This window comes from Erinaceus europaeus, chromosome 1, assembly GCF_950295315.1.
Source record: "Erinaceus europaeus chromosome 1, mEriEur2.1, whole genome shotgun sequence".
NCBI classification, from domain to species: domain Eukaryota; kingdom Metazoa; phylum Chordata; class Mammalia; order Eulipotyphla; family Erinaceidae; genus Erinaceus; species Erinaceus europaeus.
Genome location: NC_080162.1, coordinates 50181237 through 50202101, shown reverse-complemented (window position 1 = coordinate 50202101; position 20865 = coordinate 50181237). Strand labels below are relative to the sequence as shown.

Here is a 20865-nt window from a genome sequence, read left to right as displayed (position 1 = left end):
AAAGCAAATGGTCTTTTCTACTTTTCTTTCATGCAGTGCTGGGGAATTAACCCAGTGCCTTATGTATGCATGATACCACTGCTGGGTGACTGACCTCCTTGGACCAATTTTTTATTCATTCTGTCAGGGAGAGAGGAAGGGAAAGAGAGGAAAAAGAGAAGGAGTGGCTAAGAGGAGAAGAAGGAGTAGGGAGGGAGAGACAGAGAAGAGACACTACAGCAATACCCCCATTATCCATAGTGCTCTATGTGGTGCAGGGGTTTGTATCCAGGCCTCAGACATGGGGTGTGTTTGCTGTACTGAGTGAGCTTTATCTCAGCTCAACCCCTCTTTTTTTTTTTTTTTTTTCTTTTAAAATCTCCAGAGTTATGTCTAGGGCTGGGTACCTGCACTACGAATCCATTGCTCCTGGCATACATTTCCATTTTATGGGATAGGACAGAGAGAAATTGAGAGAGGAAGAGGTGATAGAGAGGGTGAGAGAAAGGTAGTCAGACACCTGCAGACCCGCTTTGCTGCTGCTGAAGTTTCTTCCTACAGGTGGGGAGCCAGGGATCAAACCCGGATCCTTGCTGGGTCCTTATATTTTGTACTGTGTGCACTTATCCTGGTGCTTCATAGCCTGCCCCCCCCCCCCACCTCTCTCTCTCTCTCTCATGAGCATATATGTTCTATTTTTTCTTCCTTTTTTGTTAAATATTTTATTGATAGATGATAGAAAAGTGTGACTTTTATGCCTCTTGTTCCTATGATGGTATTTGAAATGTTTTATTTTTTTTAATTACAGACTGTGGGTGATGGTTGATTCACACTTTGGATGCTAGGCTGACTAGATTACTAAATTTAACTCTTGATCATCCACATAATGATGTGTAAAGGATATATTGGCCTAAGTATCAGGCAGTCATGGATGATCTACTGCTCCCTGGGGTTTTGCTTTTGGTCGCTATGGCAGCTGAATTTCAGTGGTAGACAGATAGATGGGAAAGGATAGCAGAAGTCAGCATAATCCTCAATTAGGATAAGCCTCATGGTTAATCGAATGTTGAGTGTACAGGTTAAATCCCATTATAACAAACTCCAGGGGACTAGGTAAATTATTTTGTTGTATTGGAATGAGCTTTATTGAATATATTTTAAAATGAATTAACCTTTTTTATTTTAGTTAAGAGTGTTTGAAAAATTTTATTTATTGTAACAATTTGACAAGTTATTCATGAACCATTGTGTTTAGCCTTCATCTTTAATGCTTTTGTCATTTAAAAGGAAATATCCCATGTTGAACTGGGCAGATTTATCCTCTCCACCCACTTCATCTTGGTCTCCATTGGTTTATCAAAACAATCAAATACACTTATTATTGCCTCCATCAAACTGTGGCCACAGTAAATGAGAAATTCCCCCAGGCTCCCAGGTGATTGCTGCTGTTAATTTTTTCTGTCTGTGATTTCTTTTTTAAATAAAGGAATATATTTGGTTACAGTGTGAACTTTTCTTTAAGGGAGTAATAATGTAGCCATTTTCTATTATTTGAACATGTAGAATCTCTGTTTTTGAACATGTAAAGTCTATCCTTTTTTTAAAGTGATGATAATGTGGCTTTTTAAATACGGATTTTTTTTCAGAAACAGGATTAATGTATGTGAGAAAATATTATATTTATCCTTGACTCCCCCCCATATTCTGTATTTTAAAATTAGTATTTGCCAAGCTTTAAGCATCTATATCCTATCTTCATATTAAAGAGGCTAGCATTTTTAGCTTGTTCAGAGTTTTGATTGGGTACAGCAAGAAATTTTGAAGTCATTCTTTTGAATAGAGTTCCATGAAGGAGGGAAAAGGCTGAAAGAGGGAATTTCAAAGCAACCCAGGCTGTGTTTTGAAAGTTCTCAAGTCTTAAGAATAATGACTGACTAGTAGGCAGGAAGCCTGCAGTTGTATTGTGGTATTGTTCCTCCATCTTATGCATTTGAGAACTTCAGTACAAAAGAAGAAAAAGCATGGGGAGGGGGAAGAAAAGATCTTTAAAAAAAAAAACTGGGCTAGTCTTTTAGAGTAAATGCTCTTTGCTCTTCTGTTTAAGTGAAATCTAAAACCCAGTTATTTTTACTTTGAGAGGAAATGTTGGATTATCATAATCTAAATATCCTAAATAGACACTTTCATAAAGTTCATTGTTAGCGGTTTTAAAAAAAGGAGTTGTGATCCTATACTCAGCTTTTAAAACAACTTCAGTTGTAAAAATGTACACATGAAAATACTTTCTTTTTGCTATTTTACTGATATAAATTGTTAGCTTGTTACTTTGAAAAGAGAACTAATCAGAGAAGAGTTGAGAATAATTTGTAAGTATGGATGGAAAGTTGTGCACATTAATCTCGGTCTATTTTTGACTTATGAAATAAAGGAGGGGAGCAGGTGGTGGTGTTAAGCACCACACACATTACAGTTAAGCACACACACACATTACAGTGTGCAAGAACTTGGTCCCCTGCAGGGGGAAAGCTTCACAAGTGGTAAGAAGGGCTGCAGGTGTCTGTCTCTTTCTCTCTCTATCTCCTCCTCCCCTCTCAATTTCTCGGTCTCGTCCAATAATAAATAAACAAAAATATAATTAAAAAACAATAAAATATATATAAAAGGGTGTGCCTGAAGTCCCAGGTTCAATTCCCAGCACCACCATAATCAGAGCAGAGCAGTTCTCTGTTATCTCCCTTATTAAAATAAAATAAATGAAACAAAGAGATGAATCATATGATCTCCCAAGGTTCTTGTATTAGAAAATTAATCTTAAAGCATCATATAAATATGTAGAATGACCTTTTATTCACACTTTGTTGTTCAGGCACTAAGTAGACTACTATATAATGGTGTGAAGATTAAAACCAGTTTATGTTTAAAAAATTTAAGATAAGGATGGGGTTAGATAGTATAGTGGCTCTGCAAAGAGACTCTCATGCCAGAGTCCCAGGTTCAATCCCCCTGCTCCACTTTAAGCTAGAGCTGAGCAGTGCTCTGGTAAACAAAATAAAATAAATAAAACATATATTTAAAAAAAAACTTAAAAATAGTCGTTTTTTTAAAATTCTCGGTAAAACTCTTGTCAGTGAAATGGATTACTGAATTAAGTTACTGGGTTAGAGTAGTTATATCAGTTGGATTTTGTTTACAGATTGAAATTTGGTAACTTTGAAAATGTTTTTAAGGATTACCCACTATTCTTTTTACTGAGTTGTTTGGTCTACACACCCTCTTCTCTATCTAAGCTCATCTCTTTTACCTGCGATTTTTATTTATTTAATTTTATTTATTTATTACTGGATAGAGACAGAGAGAAATTGAGAAGGGAGGGGGAAATAGAGAGGGAAAGAAACAGAGACACTTGCACCTTGCTTCACCACTTGTAAAGTTTTCTCCCTGCAGGTGGGGACCAGGGGCTTGATCCCTGGTCCTTGTGCATTGTGATGTGTGCACTTAACCAGGTATGCCACCTCCTTGCCCCCAACAATTTTTTTAAATTTTATTAAAAAAAAAATTTTTTTTTTAAATTTTATTTTTGGGAGAGATGCAGAGAGAGGCACATACACACACACACACACTGAAACACCAGAACACTGCTCAGCTCTGGCTTATGGTGGGTGGGGGATTGAACCTGGGACTTAGGAGCCTCAGGCATGAGACTCTGTTTGCATAACCATTGTGCTGTCTCCCCCGCCCCTCTCCCCTGTTCTTTTAAAAAAATATTTATTTATTCACTTTTGTTGCCTTTGTTGTTTTATTGTTGTAGTTATTGTTATTGTTATTGATGTTGTCATCATCGTTGGATAGGACAGAGAGAAATGGAGAGAGGAGGGGAAGACAGAGAGGGGGAGAGGAAGATAGACACCTGCAGACCTGCTTCATTACCTGTGAAGCGACTCCCCTGCAGGTGGGGAGCTGAGGGCTTGGAATTGGGAACCTTATGCTGATCCTTGCACTTTGCATCATGTGCGCTTAACCTGGTGCTACCGCCGGACTCCCTTTTCCCCTCTTCTTAATGTGGCAATTGTTTTATGACACATTCCAGCTAGGGATTTGGTTCTATTACTGTCATAACAAGTATTTGACTTACTTTCGCTAGGAAAATCTAGATTCACCAATGAGAAAAAAAAAAAAGAACAAATTGGAGGGCTTGTGGTATCTTCTTTAAAAATCTTTGGCTGGAGGGAAGGAGACAGGATAATTCCTGTATTACATTTTAAAAATAATTTTATTAGCCATGAGTAAAATGAGGTTCAAGAAACTGCTTTCAAAGTGGATAACTTTATGTAGAATGGGGGAAGAAGCCTTAAGTGTATGGATCCCAAATAGGTGAACCTGAAATTATGAACTTGGTCTGTAACGTCCAATCTTCCTTCTCTTCCCCTAAAGTTTTTAACAAAGTAACTCCCACATATGGCTTTTTAAAACTGTTCATCCCATCATTCTATGATCATTCATGAGACCTCAGCTTCACTCATTTTTAATTTGCTACTATTTGGCTATTGCCCACTCCTCCATATGTATACATACTTAATCAGTGTTTATTAAGCTTTCACTGTTTAAGGCCCTGTGAAAGTTAAAAAGACTTTGACCTCTAAGTGCTCACAATCAATTAGGTACTCACATCGCTTCAATACAAGGCAGTGGCTAGTACAGATAGCAGGAAAGTTCAGCGGAGGGAAAGGCCTACCACTGACAAGGTGATTAGGATGGTTGAAAAACTTTGAAGAATATGTATGACTTTTATGTGGCTCCTGTTGTTGGGAAATCATGAGCAAGAGCACCGAAAAGTCAGTGAGTGCTAAGTGAATGATGGCATTGGATTAACTATTCCCTCCCCCCTCAGTCCTTTTGATATAGTTTTCTTAATTGTAATTTCACTCTAATTCCCAAAACTAGTTCAGAACTTTTATTTCCAGGATCTTGTAATAAGTTTCAAATTAATCTCTACCCTTTTCCTAGTCCTCTAAATAATTCTGCCAGCTTGATCTTATTAAATATTTCAATCTGATATTTTTATTTAAAAGACCTGCAGAGTACAGTTCAGACTCCTTAATCAAATATTCAAGTAACACAGTTACTTTTTAAGAAAACTAATCTTTCAGAATTCTGTTGCCCTTTCAGACATGCTAATTTTTTTCCCTTCTCTCTTTTTTCATGCTAATTTTCTTCTATACCTTTTTCCTTGCTATTTAGTTGAGTTATTAAAGTCAGGCTCAGACCCTATCTTATTTAAGTAAATTTCCAGACCACCATACTGAAAATATTGTTCTTAATTCTTGATATAAGTCTTAACTGTCCAGATCCAGTCAAGCTGTCTATTCTTTGAGGTGGGCACCATTTCCTTTATAAACCTTTATAATCTGCTTCACCTTTCTCCCCAGTTATATTCATTTTAGGTTCCCACAAATGCATAGTGTTTCTAGAGTTGAGAGTCAGATCTTTTTCATCTAAATTAAGGTGAAATTAAGGGCCCTAGGGCTTTGCTTGGGACCTGTTTCCCATAGAGTTGTCCCAGATAAGTCATGTCCAGGTCTTAGGATACACTCATATTTCTCTTTTGCCCCATGGATGGATAGTCCTACAAGTTGTTTAAATAAGTATAATTGAAAAAACATAGTTACAGCAACACAAGTAAGTGGTTCAGAGGAAGAAAGGTCATTTTTTTTTTTCCCCTCCAGGGTTATTGCTGGGCTCGGTGCCTGCACCATGAATCCACCGCTCCTGGAGGCCATTTTTTTTTCTCCCCCTTTTGTTGCCCTTGTTGTAGCTTTGCTGTGGTCATCATAATTGCCATTGTTGATGTTGTTCGTTTTTGGATAGGACAGAGAGAAATGGAGAGAGGAGGGCAAGACAGAGAGAGAGGGGGAGAGAAAGATAGAAACCTGCAGACCTGCTTCACCGCCTGTGAAGCGACTCCCCTGCAGGTGGAGAGCAGGTGCTCCAACCCGGATTCTTACGCCGGTCCTTGGCGCTTTGCGTCACATGCGCTTAACCCGCTGCGCTACAGCCCGACCCCCAGAAAGGTCATTTTTAACTGGGGCTGTTGGGGGAAAACTTCATGGAGGAGATGAAATAAATCTAAAGGGAATTAGTTCTTCTAATCTTTTCTTTCCCACATGTTTTATTCTGCAGTGCTTAGTTATAATAAAAACCTAAATTGATGTATTTTATTTTTAAAATTGTAAAGATTATTAGTGAGAAACAGAAAGAGAACCAGAGCATTTATTACTTTGGCACATAAGAGCTTGTGGGATTGAATTTGAGACTTTGTGCTTACAAATAGGATGCTCTCCCAGGAGTGTAACTTCTTGGGCTGCTAAGTCAGTGGTTTGTTTTTTTTTTCCTTTACCAAGTAGAAGGTCTTAACATGATTGTGTCAAAACAGTACAAAAAGGTAGGCCTTGGGAGTCGGGCTGTAGCACAGCGGGTTAAGCGCAGGTGGCGCAAAGCACAAGGACCGGCATAAGGATCCCGGTTCGAACCCCGGCTCCCCACCTGCAGGGGAGTCGCTTCACAGGCGGTGAAGCAGGTCTGCAGGTGTCTATCTTTCTCTCCTCCTCTCTGTCTTCCCCTCCTCTCTCCATTTCTCTCTGTCCTATCCAACAACGACAACAACAATAATAACTACAACAATAAAACAACAAGGGTAACAAAATAAATATTATTTTTTTAAAAAGGTAGGCCTATGTATATTAAATGCAGGCCTCAACTTCCTAGGTTTTTTGATATTCACAGCCACCTCTTGCAAAGGTTACTGCTGTTAGGATGATATTCTATATCTGTGATTATAAATGTCTGTTTCTTGGTTTTCTTTTTTCTGTGTTCTCATCTCTCTTCCTCCTTATTTTTAATTGACAAATGGGAGCACAGTGTGCTCCTACCCTCTTATTTAACAAATGGATTTGAGAGCTTTCTGTATGTGTTTTTTTTTTTTTTGCCTCCAGGGTTATCACTTGGGCTTGGTGTCTACACTATGAATCCACTGCTGCTGGAGGCCATTTTCTCCATTTTGTTGCCCTTGTTGTTGTTATTGTTGCCATTGCTGCTGCTGTTGTTGGGTAGAACAGAGAGAAATCGAGAGGAGGGGAAGACAGAGGGGGAGAAAAACACAGACACCTGCAGACCTGCTTCACTGCCTGTGAAGCAACCCCCTTGCAGGTGGAAAACCTGGGGCTCAAACTGGAATCCTTATGCTGGTCCTTGCGCTTTGCGCCATGTGCGCTTAATCTGCTGCACTACCACCTGGCCAGCTTGTACCTAGTGTTTTTAAAAGGCAGAACAGTCATTACAGATGGTTTTGATGTGACTTATTTTTACCCATTCTTCATTACTGGTTACAGTTTTTTTTTTTCTTTATTGAATGATGTTACAAGTAAATTATATATAGATCTACATGTTGGCTGGCCCTAGTATATCTTAATTAAAAAATATTGCAGGTGACATTTATTTTTTTATACTGTAATTTTTATTTATTGGATAGAGAGCCAGAAATTGAGAAGGTTGGGAGAGATGGAGAGGGAGAGGGAGAGAGACAGAAAGATACCTGCAGCACTGCTTCATCACTTGCAAAGCTTTCCCCCTACAGGTGGGGACCGAGCTTGAACCCTAGTCCTTGCACATTGTAACATGTGGTACACTTCCACCCTGCCGCTTTTCTGAATCAAAGGAAATAAACATTCTAAAGATTCAGCTGCTTCTGAAGAGATTATATATTAATGTTATGTGCTCATCTGTTGATGATGAAGAATGCCCATTTCTCCTTTTTTTATTCTTTTTATTTATTGATATTTATTTTTACCAGGGCAGTGCTCAGCTGTGGCTTGTGGTGCAGGAGACTGAACCTGAGACTTTGGAGCCTCATATGCGAGAGTTTCTTTATATGACCATTATGCTACCTCCCTCACACTCATTTTCCTTTCTTATTTATCTTTTTAAAGCTTATCCTTTTGTGGTCTGGGAGGTAGTTCAGTGATTAGGTATTTGAGCTTGAAGTCATGAAGTCCAGAGTTCAAACGCTGGCATTGCATGTGCCAGAGTGGTGCTTTGGGTCTCTCTTTCGTCCTCTGCCTCTCCCTCCTCTCTTCCCTGCCCTCCCTCCCTCATGTAAATAAATAATTAAATCTTAAAATGAATGTGCTCTTTCATGATGGTTGACTATTCAAAGGCACGAAGTCTGTTGCTCATTGTCTTAAGAGTTTGACATGCAACACTTCATTTGGAATTCCCAAAGTTTTTCCTAATTTGACTCTAATTCACATTTCAACCATCTTTTTAGCTGTATGTATACATTTTACTTATTTTAATATTTGTTTTAAAAATATTGATGAGAGGAAAAGAATTAGAGCATTGCTTTGGCATATATGGCGCTGGGGATGCACTTAGGACCTCAGGCTTGCAAAGTCAGGCTCTACCCAAGGTTCCACCTCCCAGGCCACCATCAAAATATATTTTCTTTTCACCATCAACACATTTTATACTTCATTTGCTATTAAGGTTCACTTGCTCTGCCTTACACCTTCTTATCCCAATGAAGTTCTTTCTTGTCCCCCAACTCACATTCTTAGATAAATTATAAAAGGTACTTTAAACTGTGTGTGCCTAGAAATTGTGTGAGATGTGCACCATCTCATTTAATAGTCTGAGTTTTTGCTAAAGACTCCTTTTCTCCTAAGTGAGTCTTAGACAAAAGCTTATTCTAATTAGAAAAAGTAACTCTAAAATTTATTTCATGTTGAAATTTACACTTTACTACTGGGACAGGTGTTGATAATGAAATGTTATTATGATAAAAAATAAGAAATTGGTGGGGTCGAAAGAAAGCTCTTCTGGGAGATAGCTCACCCGGAATACCATATTACCATGGTTTCAGGGCCTGGCACCACATGGGAATGCAGAGATGGCATCTGGGGTGTTTCATGGTTGGAATAGTGCTGTGATGTCTATATCTCTTTTATATCCAAGTATTAACCAGGCCTGATTTTGTTTTGCTTCTGAGATCAGGTGTTTTCAGCATGCTATAAACTGTAGATTTCTCTCTGTTAAAATCGGTCAAATAGCCCGTAGTGCTGGGGAGGCTGCTCAGTGATGCTCTGCATGTATGAGGCCCTGAGTTACCTGCGTACTTCATTAAAAAAAAAGTGCTGAGAGATTGATGAACCATTATGGATCTAAACCCATCTCTGCCTCTTTCTTTCTTTCTTTCTTTCTTTCTTTCTTTCTTTCTTTCTTTCTTTCTTTCTTTCTTTCTTTCCCTCCAGGGTTATTGCTGGGTCTTGGTGCCTACACTATGAATCCACTGCTCCTGGAGGCCATTTTCCCCATTTTGTTGTCCTTGTTGTCATTATTATTGTTGTCATTGTTGCTGTTGTTGGATAGGAGAGAGAGAAATCGAGAGAGGAGGGGAGACAGGGGAAGAGAAAGATAGACACCTGCAGATCTGCTTCACCGCCCGTGAAGCGACCCTCCTGCAGGTGGAGAGCTGGGGGCTCAAACTGGAATCCTTGCCCCAGTCTTTGCACTTTGCACCATGTACACTTAACCCGCTGCACTACTGTCCGACCCCTTCTAGTTTATTTGTTTTAAAACATTTATTTTTTCATTCATGAGAGAAGGAAAAAAAGAGAACAGAGTGTCACTATGGCACATAACAATAATAGGAATTGAACTGGGGACCTCATGTTTGAGAGTGCAATGCTTTATCCATTGTGCCACCTTCTGGTCCAGAACTATTGAATTTTTCCAACATTATTTTTTTTAAAGGTTACTTATTCCCCCCAATGAAGTGAATTTACACCACTGTTGAAAATGAATTAACTAAATTTGTCCAAGCTTATCTTTGGACTCTCTTCATTAATATCTGCCTGGTGACCTAGGAGGTTAGTGGTTAGTGTTGGAGATTTTCAAACATGAGGTTCTAAATTTAATTCCCTGCATCACATGTGCCATAGTGATGCTCAGGTGTTTCCTCTCTCTCATTAATAAATAATAAAATAGAGGAGGTTGGGCGGTAGTGCAGTGGGTTAAGTGCACATGGTGCAAAGCGCAAGAATCCCGGTTCAAGCCCTCAGCTCCCTACCTGCAGGGGGATCACTTCACAGGAGGTGAAGCAGGTCTGCAGGTGTCTTTCTCTTCCCCTCTCTGTCTTCCCTTCCTCTCTTCATTTCTCTCTTTTCTGTTCGGCAACAATAACAATAACAATAACCACAACAATGTTAAAAACAAGGGCAACAAAAAGGGAAATAAATAATTAAAAATATTAAAAAATAATAATAAAATAGAATTTTTTAAAAAAAGTATGTCTAATTCACCCATTTATTCTGTCATCTTTACACCAGTTTTCTTTTCCCACCAGGGTTATCAATAGGGCTTGTTGCTCTCATAATGAATCTACTGCTCCTGGTGGCCACTCACCCCCCCATTTCTCTCTCCCTCTTCCTTCCTTCCTTCCTTTCTACCTTTCTTTTCTTTTCTTTTCTTTTCTTTTCTTTTCTTTTCTTTTCTTTTCTTTTCTTTTCTTTTCTTTTCTTTTCTTTTCTTTTTTCTTTTCTTTTCTTTTCTTTTTTCTTTTCTTTTCTTTCTCTCTCTCTTTCTTTCTTTCTTTCTTTACTTCTTTCTTTCTTTCCTTCTTTCTTTCCTCCCTCCCTCCCTTCCTTCCTTCCTTTTTTCTTTCTAATTGATAAGACAGAGAAATTGAGAGGGAAAGGGGAGATAGAGGGAGAGAGAAAGACACTTGTAGCATTGTTTCACTGCTCTTGAAGCTTCTTCCATTACAGGTAGGGGCTGGGGGTTTGAATCTGGGTCTTTGTGCATGGTAACATGTATGCTCAACCATGTGCACTACCACCTAGCTCCTTGATTTTATATTTTTTTATACCAGAGTACTGCTCAGCTCTGTTTTATGTGGTGGTGGAGGATTGAACCTGGGACCTTGGAACCTCCCACATGAAAGTCTTGTATAACTACTGTGCTCTCTCCAGCCCTCTCTGCACCTTTTTGAAATAAGATAGCATACATCCTCCACTTTGCTTTTTTTTTTTTTTTAATTTTTATATATAAAAAGGAAACACTGACAAAAACTATAGGATAAGAGGGGTACAATTCCACACAATTCCTACCACCAGAACTCCGTATCCTATCCCCTCCCCTGATAGCTTTCCTATTCTTTATCCCTCTGGAAGTATGGACCCAGGGTCATAATGGGGTGCAGAAGTTGGAAGGCCTGGCTTCTGTAATTGCTTCCCCACTGAACATGGGAGTTGACTGGTCGATCCATACTCCCAGTCTGCCTCTCTCTTTCCCTAGTAGGGTGGGACTCTAGGGAAGCGGGGCTCCAGGACACATTGGTGGGATCGTCTGTCCAGGGAAGTCCGGTGGCATCATGCTAGCATCTGGAGCCTGGTGGCTGAAAGAAGAGCTAACATAAAGCCAAACAAATTGTTGACTGATCATGAACCTAAAGGCTGGAATAGTGCAGATGAAGATTTGGGGGACTCTTATGTAGATAGTTGGCCTATTTTAGTTGTATTCCAAAGGGTCCATGACTATACTAGTTTTTTCTTTTTTCTGAGTCAGACATCTGATATGCAGGTGGACCCAAGTTATTGTCTGTATAGATGATGTCATGGCTGGAAACAGGACCAGAAAGCTGGATCAGGGAAGAGAGTAGCTAGCTCCCAAATACGGGAACGGTGTATGAATATTGTTGACTGTAAACTCCCATCGATTTGATTTGGGGCCCATATTCTGCTTAGGAGTCTATGTGACCTTCCCTGTAGATCTGAGCTTGCATTCTGTGGTCATGAGTAGAAACATTCCAAGCTGCCCCAATATCAGGACCCATCTTCCTCAGGTGGAAGAAAGAGTATGTTGTCCAGCCTCCCTTTGGTGGAGGAACATTCTCTACCATTGTTGATCCACATTGAGGGCAAGGTCCTATGGGGGCCCACAAAGGGGTCTATTGCGTTGTTCCTGATGGAGATGACTGGCAACAATGGAGAGAGAGATCTGTTCGAGGTCTAGGCCCATCATGTCTGTTTGGGAATCTCAGGACTCCCCGACTATCCCCAGCTGATGGGGTGGCCTGATAGTGACTAAAGAGTCATCATTAAAGTATGCCAGTCTCTTGCCCTTATTCAGCTTTTGCAGTCCTTACTTTGATAGGGTTACCTTTGGACTCCACTTTGCTTTTTCAAATTGTTTTAGCTATTCCAAATTCCTGCATTCCTATAAAATTGTTAGGATCTACTTGATGTCTGTAAACTCTATATTGGTGATTTTGATTGTGATTATATTAAATGTATTGGTGATTCAGAGAGAAATAATTTTTTAAAAATATGGTGTCTTCTGTCAGATCCTTTATCTCCTGACCTCCTTACCCCAGGTCCTTTTGTGGGGATGTACTTAGGCTTCCTCTTACTCTAAATTTCCGCTTTCACTTTCTATATATATTCAATAAACTGCTTTAAAACTGAAAAATAAAAATGTGTCTTCTTAAAAAAAGAACTACGCACTGGAGTCCCCTTCATTTATGTAGGTCTTTACAAAATTACAAACACTTCTTTCAGCAGTGCTTTGTAATTATTGGTGCCTAGATCTCAGGTTTTTTTGGTTAAATTTATCGCTAAGTTTTATAGTTTAAAATACTGTAAGTTACATTGTTTAATCTTTTACTTTTTCATTCTTTCAGAGTGCTGGTTAGCTTTGGCTTATCCTCTTACTGGGGATTGAACTTGGGACCTGGTATGAAAAACTTGTACTATCTCCTGACTCCTTATTACAACATTTATTTCTTTACTTATTTTTATGAAACTTGCTTTAAAAATATTTATTGGTTTTCATGAAAATCAGAGAAAGAGAAAGGCCCGAGCATTGCTGCTGAGCAATACTCTGGTGCTGGTACACTTTGGTGCCAGAGTTTAAACTTGGGGCCTCTGAGACCTCAGGCATGAAAGTGTTGCACAACTGGTGTGCGATTTCTTGGGCCCAGTATTTATTTTTTCCTAGGCTCAGTATTGATTTTTTTTTTTAAATGTTCCTTTTTCTCCTTTTCCCCTTCCTCTTTTTTCCTTTTACTTTCTTTCTCTGTCCCTCTTTCCCTTCATTATCTTCTTTCTCTTTTTCTTCCATAGTTATCCTGGAGTTCAGTGCCTACACTGCTTCACAGCTCCTGGTGTCGGTTTGCTGTTGTTTTTTGCTGCCAGGGTTTTCTCTAGGGCTTTGTACCAGCATAGTTCTACACAGTTTCAGTGGTGTGTTTATCTGTCTCTCTTTGAAAGAGGATGAGAGAGAAGAATGAACTAGAGAGGGAGAGAAAGAGGAAGAAAGAGAGGGAGGGGGTCGGGTGGTGGCGCAGCGGGGTAAGCCATGTGGCGCAAAGCGCAAGGACTGGGTAAGGATCCCGGTTTGAGCCCCCGGCTCCCCACCTGCAGGGGAGTCGCTTCACAGGCGGTGAAGCAGGTCTGCAGGTGTCTGTCTTTCTCTCTCCCTCTCTGTCTTCCCCTCCTCTCTCCATTTCTCTCTGTCCTATCCAACAACGAACAACATCAACAGTGGTAATAATAATAACCACAATGAGGCTACAACAACAAGGGCAACAAAAGGGGGAAAAATGGCCTCTAGGAGTGGTGGATTCATGGTGCAGGCACTGAGTACAGCAATAATCCTGGAGGAAAAAAAAATAAAGAGGGGGAGAAAGAGAGAGGCAGCACTGCTTCATTACTAGTAAAGTTCCCCCTACACAGGTGCTCTCGTGGTAGTTTGGGGCTTGAACGTGGGTTCTTGTGTTTACTCTCTGGTGAGCTATCTGTTGCCCCTTGGTATAGATCTTTATTTATTTTTAAATTTTTAAATATTTAATTAATTTATTTTCTTTTTGTTGCCCTTGTTTTTATCGTAGTTGTGGTTATTATTATTATTGTTGTTACCAGATAGGACAGAGTGAAATGGAGAAAGGAAGGGAAGACAGATGGGGAGAGAAAGACACCTGCAGACCTGCTTTACGCTTGTGAAGTGATTCCCCTGCAAGTGGGGAGCTGGGGGCGCGAACCGGAAATTCTTACACCGGCCCTCCAGTTTCACACCATGTGCGCTTAACCCATTGCGCTACAGCCTGACCCCAATTTTTAAAAATATTTATTTATGGGGGTCGGGCGGTGGCGCAGTGGGTTAAGCGCACGTGGCGCAAAGCGCAGGGACCGGCGTAAGGATCCTGGTTCGAGCCCCCGGCTCCCCACCTGCAGGGGAGTCGCTTCACGGGCGGTGAAGCAGGTCTGCAGGTGTCTATCTTTCTCTCCCCCTCTCTCTCTGTCTTCCCCTCCTCTTCATTTCTCTCTGTCCTATCCAACAACAAAGCAACGTCAACAATGGCAATAATAACTGCAACGTGGGGAAAAATGGCCTCCAGGAGCGGTGGATTCATGGTGCAGGCACCGAGCTCAGCAATAACCCTGGAGGAAAAAAAAAAAAAGAAAAAAAAAGAGAAAAAAAAATTTATTTATTCCCTTTTGTTACCCTTGTTGTTTTATTGTTGTAGTTATTATTGTCACCGATGTTGGATTGGACAGAGAGAAATGGAGAGTGGAGGGAAAGACAGAGCGGGAGAGAAAGATGCCTGCAGACCTGCTTCTCCACTTGTGAAGTGACTCCCTGCAGGTGGGAAGCCGGGTTTTCGAACCGGGATCCTTATGCTGGGTCCTTGCGCTTTGCGCTACCTTTAATTATTTATTTTTAAAAAAACACTTTATTGGGGGGATTAATGGATGATTACAATACAGCTGTTGTTGACATATGGGTACAATTTCTCATCTTCTTGTGTTAACTGCCTGCAAAACACTCACCCACAAAAATGAAAGTCCTTTTGCACCATCATTCATCAGGCCCAAAGCCCTTTCCCTTCTCCATCTTCTGCCTAATCCCATGCTTTAGTGCAATATACCAAACTCAGTCCAAGTTTTACTTTGTGTTTTCCCTTTCTTTCCTTGTTTCTTAAATTCCAGCTATGAATGAGATAATCTGGTATTCATACTTCTCATTTTAGCTTATTTTACTTAACATGATTTCTTCAGACTCCATCCAAGATGAAGCAAAGGAGATGACTTTATTATTTTTAACAGCTGAGTTATATATGTGTGTGTGTGTGTGTGTGTGTGTGTGTGTGTGTGTGTGTGTGTGTGTGTGTGTATGTGTATCATAATTTTCTTAGCCACTTAACTGTTGTTAGGCATCTGGGTTGCTTCCAAGTTTGGACTGTTTCAAATTATGCTGCTGTGAGCATAAGTATACTTAGATCTCTTTTGATGGGTGAATTTGCTTTCTTTGAATATATCCCCAAGAGAGGAATTGCCAGGTCATAGGGTAGGTCCATTTTTAATGTTCCAAGAAGTCTCCAGACAAGTTGGAGATAATTTGGTATAGATCTTTACTGGTGAACAGTGATATAGCTCTTTGTATTATAATGCTCAAGCTCTTGGTCATATGTGTATTTTGGGAGTAGTGAGTGTTGGAAAGTTAAAGCTTGAATACTTATTATGCAGACATATAATACTCATTCTTTCATTTGTATAAATAGGAGGGAAAACTAAAATTGTTATTCTGAAACACACAAATTTTTAAACACAGTGAGCTATTTTCTATAGTATTTTACTGTTAGTAGGCATATTTCAACTGATCTAAACTTGATTTTTCTCTTTAATAAAAATGAATCAATAAATTCTTATCTATTTCCTCATTATTACACATTAAGATTAAAATGTCAAATATACGGTCTGATATAATACCAATGAAAAAGTGCTAAATGTGATTTTAAAAAACTTGATTATTACCTGTGAGATTGTTTTCTATTTAATCTTTACTGAAAAATCCAGTTTTTATGGCTTATGTTGAATAGTATAGAAGGTATTCTTTCTAATCAAGCTTTTTGTATGTTCTTTTTTATAGACATTCTATGCCTGTTGGGTTGTGTTAGCTTTTGAATGCCTCTGCTACAACTTAGTGAGGAAATATCAGCTTCACAAGGTGCTGTTCATTATATTTAGTATTTATATAAAATTATTGTAACCTCACATCTTTCTTTTCTTTTTTTTTTTTTTTTTTTAAATTTTTGTTTATAAAATGGAAACACTGACAAGACTATAGGATAAGAGGGGTACAATTCCATACAATCCCCACCACCAGAACTCCATATCCCATCCCCTCCCCTGATAGCTTTCTTATTCTTTTTTTTTTAAATTTTTTAAAAATTTACTTTCCCATTTGTTGCCCTTGTTTTTTTTAATCATTGCTGTAGTTATTATTGTTGTTGTTATTGATGTCGTCATTGTTAGACAGGACAGAGAGAAATGGAGAGAGAAGGGAAAACAGAGGTGGAGACAAAGATAGACACCTGCAGACCTGCTTCACTGCCTGCGAAGGACTCCCCTGCAGATGGGGAGCCAGGGGCTTGAACCGGGATCCTTACACCCGTCCTTGCGCTTGGTGCCACAGTGCACTTAACTTGCTGTGCTACTACCCGACTCCCAGCTTTCCTATTCTTTAACCCTCTGGGAGCATGGACCCAGGGTCATTATGGGATGCAGAAGGTAGAAGGTCTGGTTTCTATAATTGCTTCACCACTGAACATGGGTGTTGATAGGTCAGTCATACTCCCAGCATCTCTCTCTCTTTCCCTAGTGGGACAGAGCTCTGGGGAAGCGGGGCTGCAGGACACATTGGTGGGGTTGTCTGCCCTGGGAAGTCTGGTTGGCATCATGGTAGCATCTGGAACCTGGTGGCTGGAAAGGAGTTAAGATAGAAAGCAGAGCAAATTGTTGATTAATCATGAACCTAAAGGCTGGAATATTGTGGATGAAGATTTGGGGTCTCGTTTTGGAAAAAGCCATTAGGTTTATTTTAGGTATATTCGAAGGGGCCCATGGCCCAACTAGTTTTTTTCTGCGCCTGACATCTAATATGCAGGTGACCTAAGCTATTGTCTGGGAGGATGGTGTCATGGTTGGAAAAAGGACCAGAAAGCTGAATCAGGGAAGAGAGTAGCTCCCAGATATGGGAAAAATATATAAATATTGTTAACTGTAAACCCCATTGATTTGATCTAGGACCCATAGTCAGCACAGGAGCCTATGTAACCTCTGCATCCCTGTAGGTCTGAGCTCACATTCTGTGGTCACGGCTTGGAACATTCCAGACTGTGCCAATTTCAGGACCCATCATCCTCTGGTGATAGGCAGAGTATGCTGTCTAACCTCCCTTTGAAGAATGGAACAGTCCCTACCATTGTTGATCCACATTGAGGGCCAGATCCGATAGGGGCCCACAGAGGGATACATTATTTTGTTCTTGATGACCAGTGACAGTAGTGAGAGAGAACTCACATCTTTCTAAGTTAAAGTATCTTCCTGGGAATTTTTTTAAAATTAACTTTATTTATTTATTGGATAGAGACAGCCAGAAATCAAGTGGGAAGGGGGAGGTAGAGAGGGAGAGAGAAACACCTGCAGCCCTGCTTCACTGCTCGAAAAGCTTTCCCTCTGCAGGTGGGGCCCGAGGGCTCGAACCTGGGTCCTTGCACTTTGTAACAAGTGTACTCAACCAGGTGCACCCCTTTTTTATTTGAAAAGAGTGAAATATTTTACCATAATATGCCCAATTTGAAGATGTATATTGTAATTATTTTCTGTCTGAATTATTCTGTCATTCTGGAAGTTTGGAATTATTTTCAAATTTTATTTAGGAAAGTTAGTTAAAAAAAACAGTGGAAATTTTCAGCTTAAAAAAACTTCAGCTGTTGGCCTAATAACTACTTTGCAGGAAGAAAGAAATATGAAAAGAACCGCAGACATTCTGGATGTCAGCCTGTGAAATTTTCCACTATTTCCCTTAATAACATGCAGGCATGCTTATACTCCTGGATTCAGTGCAACTGAAGTTGCACTCTGAGTGGAATTTGAAACTACTCTATCAATGATAAAATGGCATCTGGCCAGCTTCTAGTGAGCAGTGCATAATTTCACACATCTAAGGTTTTGTGTCAGTGTATTCCTTTCATCTTTCCCTAATTGTGTAACCACAGCATAGAACTTGTACAAGTATTTAGGTATTTTCTGATTTCAAATTCCTAACTGCTTTAAGTGAATTTTTATTTTAAAAGAAACCTGAAATTTATCAAGTCTGAGAGTATAGCCGTGTAAAGCATTCCTTCAGTTAAATGTTGTGTAAATAAATTTTGGTAGTCTTTATACTGTGTTGAAGAATGCTCAGAAAATTGAAAGACAGCTTAGAAGAGATTCGCATAAGCTCTGTATTCATTTGGTGTGTTTCAGGAAACGTTTTAACCTCTATTTCAGGTTTCTGTTAATCTTTCAAAAGGTCAGTTGACTTTATATTAAAAATGATTATTACGCTTTTGTTGGCCTGTTTCAGATTTAAAAGCAATCACTGTTACACTGTTTGGCTAATGATGGAAGTCTGGGTTGCTGTTTGTAGCTGGCAGAGCAGAGCTGACTACACATATTTTCTATCAGGGCTGAAGAAATAGCGTAATGGTCATGCAAAAGACTTTTATGTCTGAGTTTCAGTTCCCAGCTCCACCATAAACTAGAGCTGAACAGTGCTCTGGTAAACAGAATCTCAGATATTATGACTCTCCTTATTTTCTCTTTTTTACATCTCCTGCCCACTTCATCTTAAAAAAATAAAAAGGGAGTTGGGTGGTAGTGAAGCGGGTTAAGCGCAGGTGGTGCAAAGCGCAAGGACTGATGTAAGAATCCCTGTTCAACCCCCCCCCCCCCCCCCCCGGCTCCTTACCTGCAGGCCTGCAGGTGTCTATCTTTCTCTCCCCCCTCTGTCTTCCCCTCCTCTTTCCATTTCTCTCTGTCCTATCCAACAACGATGACAACAATAAAACAACAAGGGCAACAAAAGGGAAGAAAGAAAGAAAGAAAGAAAGAAGGAAAGAAAGAATTCTCTCTGACATGTTAAAAAAAGTTTTGGTGTATTACACCAAAGTAAAAGATGGGAGGGGGGGTTCAGGTCCTGGAACATGATGACAGAGGAGAACCTAGTGGGGGCTGTATTGTTTTGTGGAAATGTTATGCATGTACAAACTATTATATTTCACTGTCGATTGTAAACCATTAATCCCCCAATAAAGAAATTAAAAAATTAATTAGTGCTTTAATAGTGTTTTATAAGAGTATAAAATGATAGGGGTATAATATACCAAACCTACGACCTAAGTTATGGCCTCCACCCTCATAACCACTTTAGTTCTTAGATTTGTTTATTTGAGGTAAGGAGAGAAAGGGAGAACCAGGGATTTCACTCAGACACAGTTGATGCCAGGGATTGAACTCAGGACCTTGTTATAGAGACTCTAGTATTTTATTCACTTGGATAAAATCTCCTGTGCTCATCATCTCTTACAACAAGTGCCTGTCAGTGGTCTGAAGGAATGAAATTGAGATATCTGTATTGTGTGAATTACTGACTTCTTATACCTTCATTCTTTCTTTTTATTTTTATGTTTTTCTTTTGCTATTTTGGGTCTCGGTGCCTACATGATGAATCCACTGCTCCCAATGGCCAGCTTTTTATTTTTCTCCCTTTTTGATAGAGACAATTGAGAAGGCTAGAGAATGACACCTGCAGCACTGCCCCACCGCTTGTGAAGATTTTTTCTCATATATATAGGTGGGGGCCGGGGCTTAAACCTGGGTCTTCCCACTTGGTAATGTGTGCACTCTACTGGGTACACTACCACCTGGCCCCTCTTATTTCTGTGATGAAGATGACCTATGTATCTTGGTTTATCCTAATGCATAAAGTTCACTTCCATTTTGGAAATGAAGGCATTTTATTATGTAAAGTTTTAGGACTGCTAGATTTTAAATTTGTACTAAAAGAAGGTGCTGACATAACACAGTCCTCTAACCCTCCCCTGTAATGCACTCCTCCCTTGGTATGGTGTTAATTCTTCCTCTTGACTTTTCATGTATCTGGAGCACTTGTCCTTTCCTCTTGATGGACTTCCTCTTTTGAGTGCTCATGTCTTAGCCCTTTTCCTCTGGCCTGTACATCCAGTCCCAACCCTCACAGTCTTTCAGAAAGTCTCTATTTGCTTACTATTAACCAGGTCTCTTTCTCTTTTTTATTTTTAAATCTTTGGAAGGCTTCTTTTCTCATAAGCACTCACTGCTTTTGTCATTGATTTTCTTTCTTTTTTTTATATATTTATTCTAATTTACCTTTGTTGCCCTTGTCTTTTTTTTATTGTTGTCGTAGTTACTGTTGTTATTGATGTCATCGTTGTTAGATGGGACAGAGAGAAATGGAGAGAGGAGGGGAAGACAGAGAAGGGGAAAGAAAGATGGGGGAGAGGGGGAGAAAGATACCTGTAGACCTGCTTCACCACCTGTGAAGTGACTCCCCTGCAGGTGGGGAGCCGGGGGCTCGAACCAGGATCCTTAGGCCAGTTCTTGTGCTTTGTGCCACCTGTGCTTAACCCGCTACACTACTGCCCGACTCCCGTCATTGATTTTTTTAAATTTAAAAAAAATTTTTTAAAAAACATTTCTTTATTTATTTAAAAAAAAAGAGTATAGGAGGGGTACAACTACACACAATTCTCACCACCAGATCTTTATATCTCATCCCCTCCCCTGATAGCTTTCCCACTCTCTATCCCTCTGGGAGTATGGACCCAAGGTCATTGTGGGATGCAGAAGGTGGAAGGTCTGGTGGTGTTAAAATTTTCGGAGGCTCTTGCCAACCGGGTTAGCTTCACGGCGGGTACCAGAGACGACCAGAGACATACGGCTGGGCAGGGAAGCTGTATTTCTTTATTCAGGA

The 20865-nt window shown here is 39.8% G+C and overlaps 1 protein-coding gene across 9 annotated transcripts in view; it reads left to right on the top strand.

Annotated features, from left to right (window-relative positions):
• Positions 1-20865, top strand: part of NCOA3 (nuclear receptor coactivator 3) — a 107263-nt gene that overhangs the window by 6953 nt on the left and 79445 nt on the right. Inside the window, exon 2 of one of the 9 annotated variants that reach the window (XM_060185792.1) lies at positions 15958-16035. The exons of the other annotated variants lie outside the window; for them this stretch is intronic. The gene's annotated coding sequence lies outside the window, so the exon portion shown is untranslated. The remainder of the gene's footprint in view (positions 1-15957; positions 16036-20865) is intronic. 9 annotated transcript variants of the gene reach the window in all.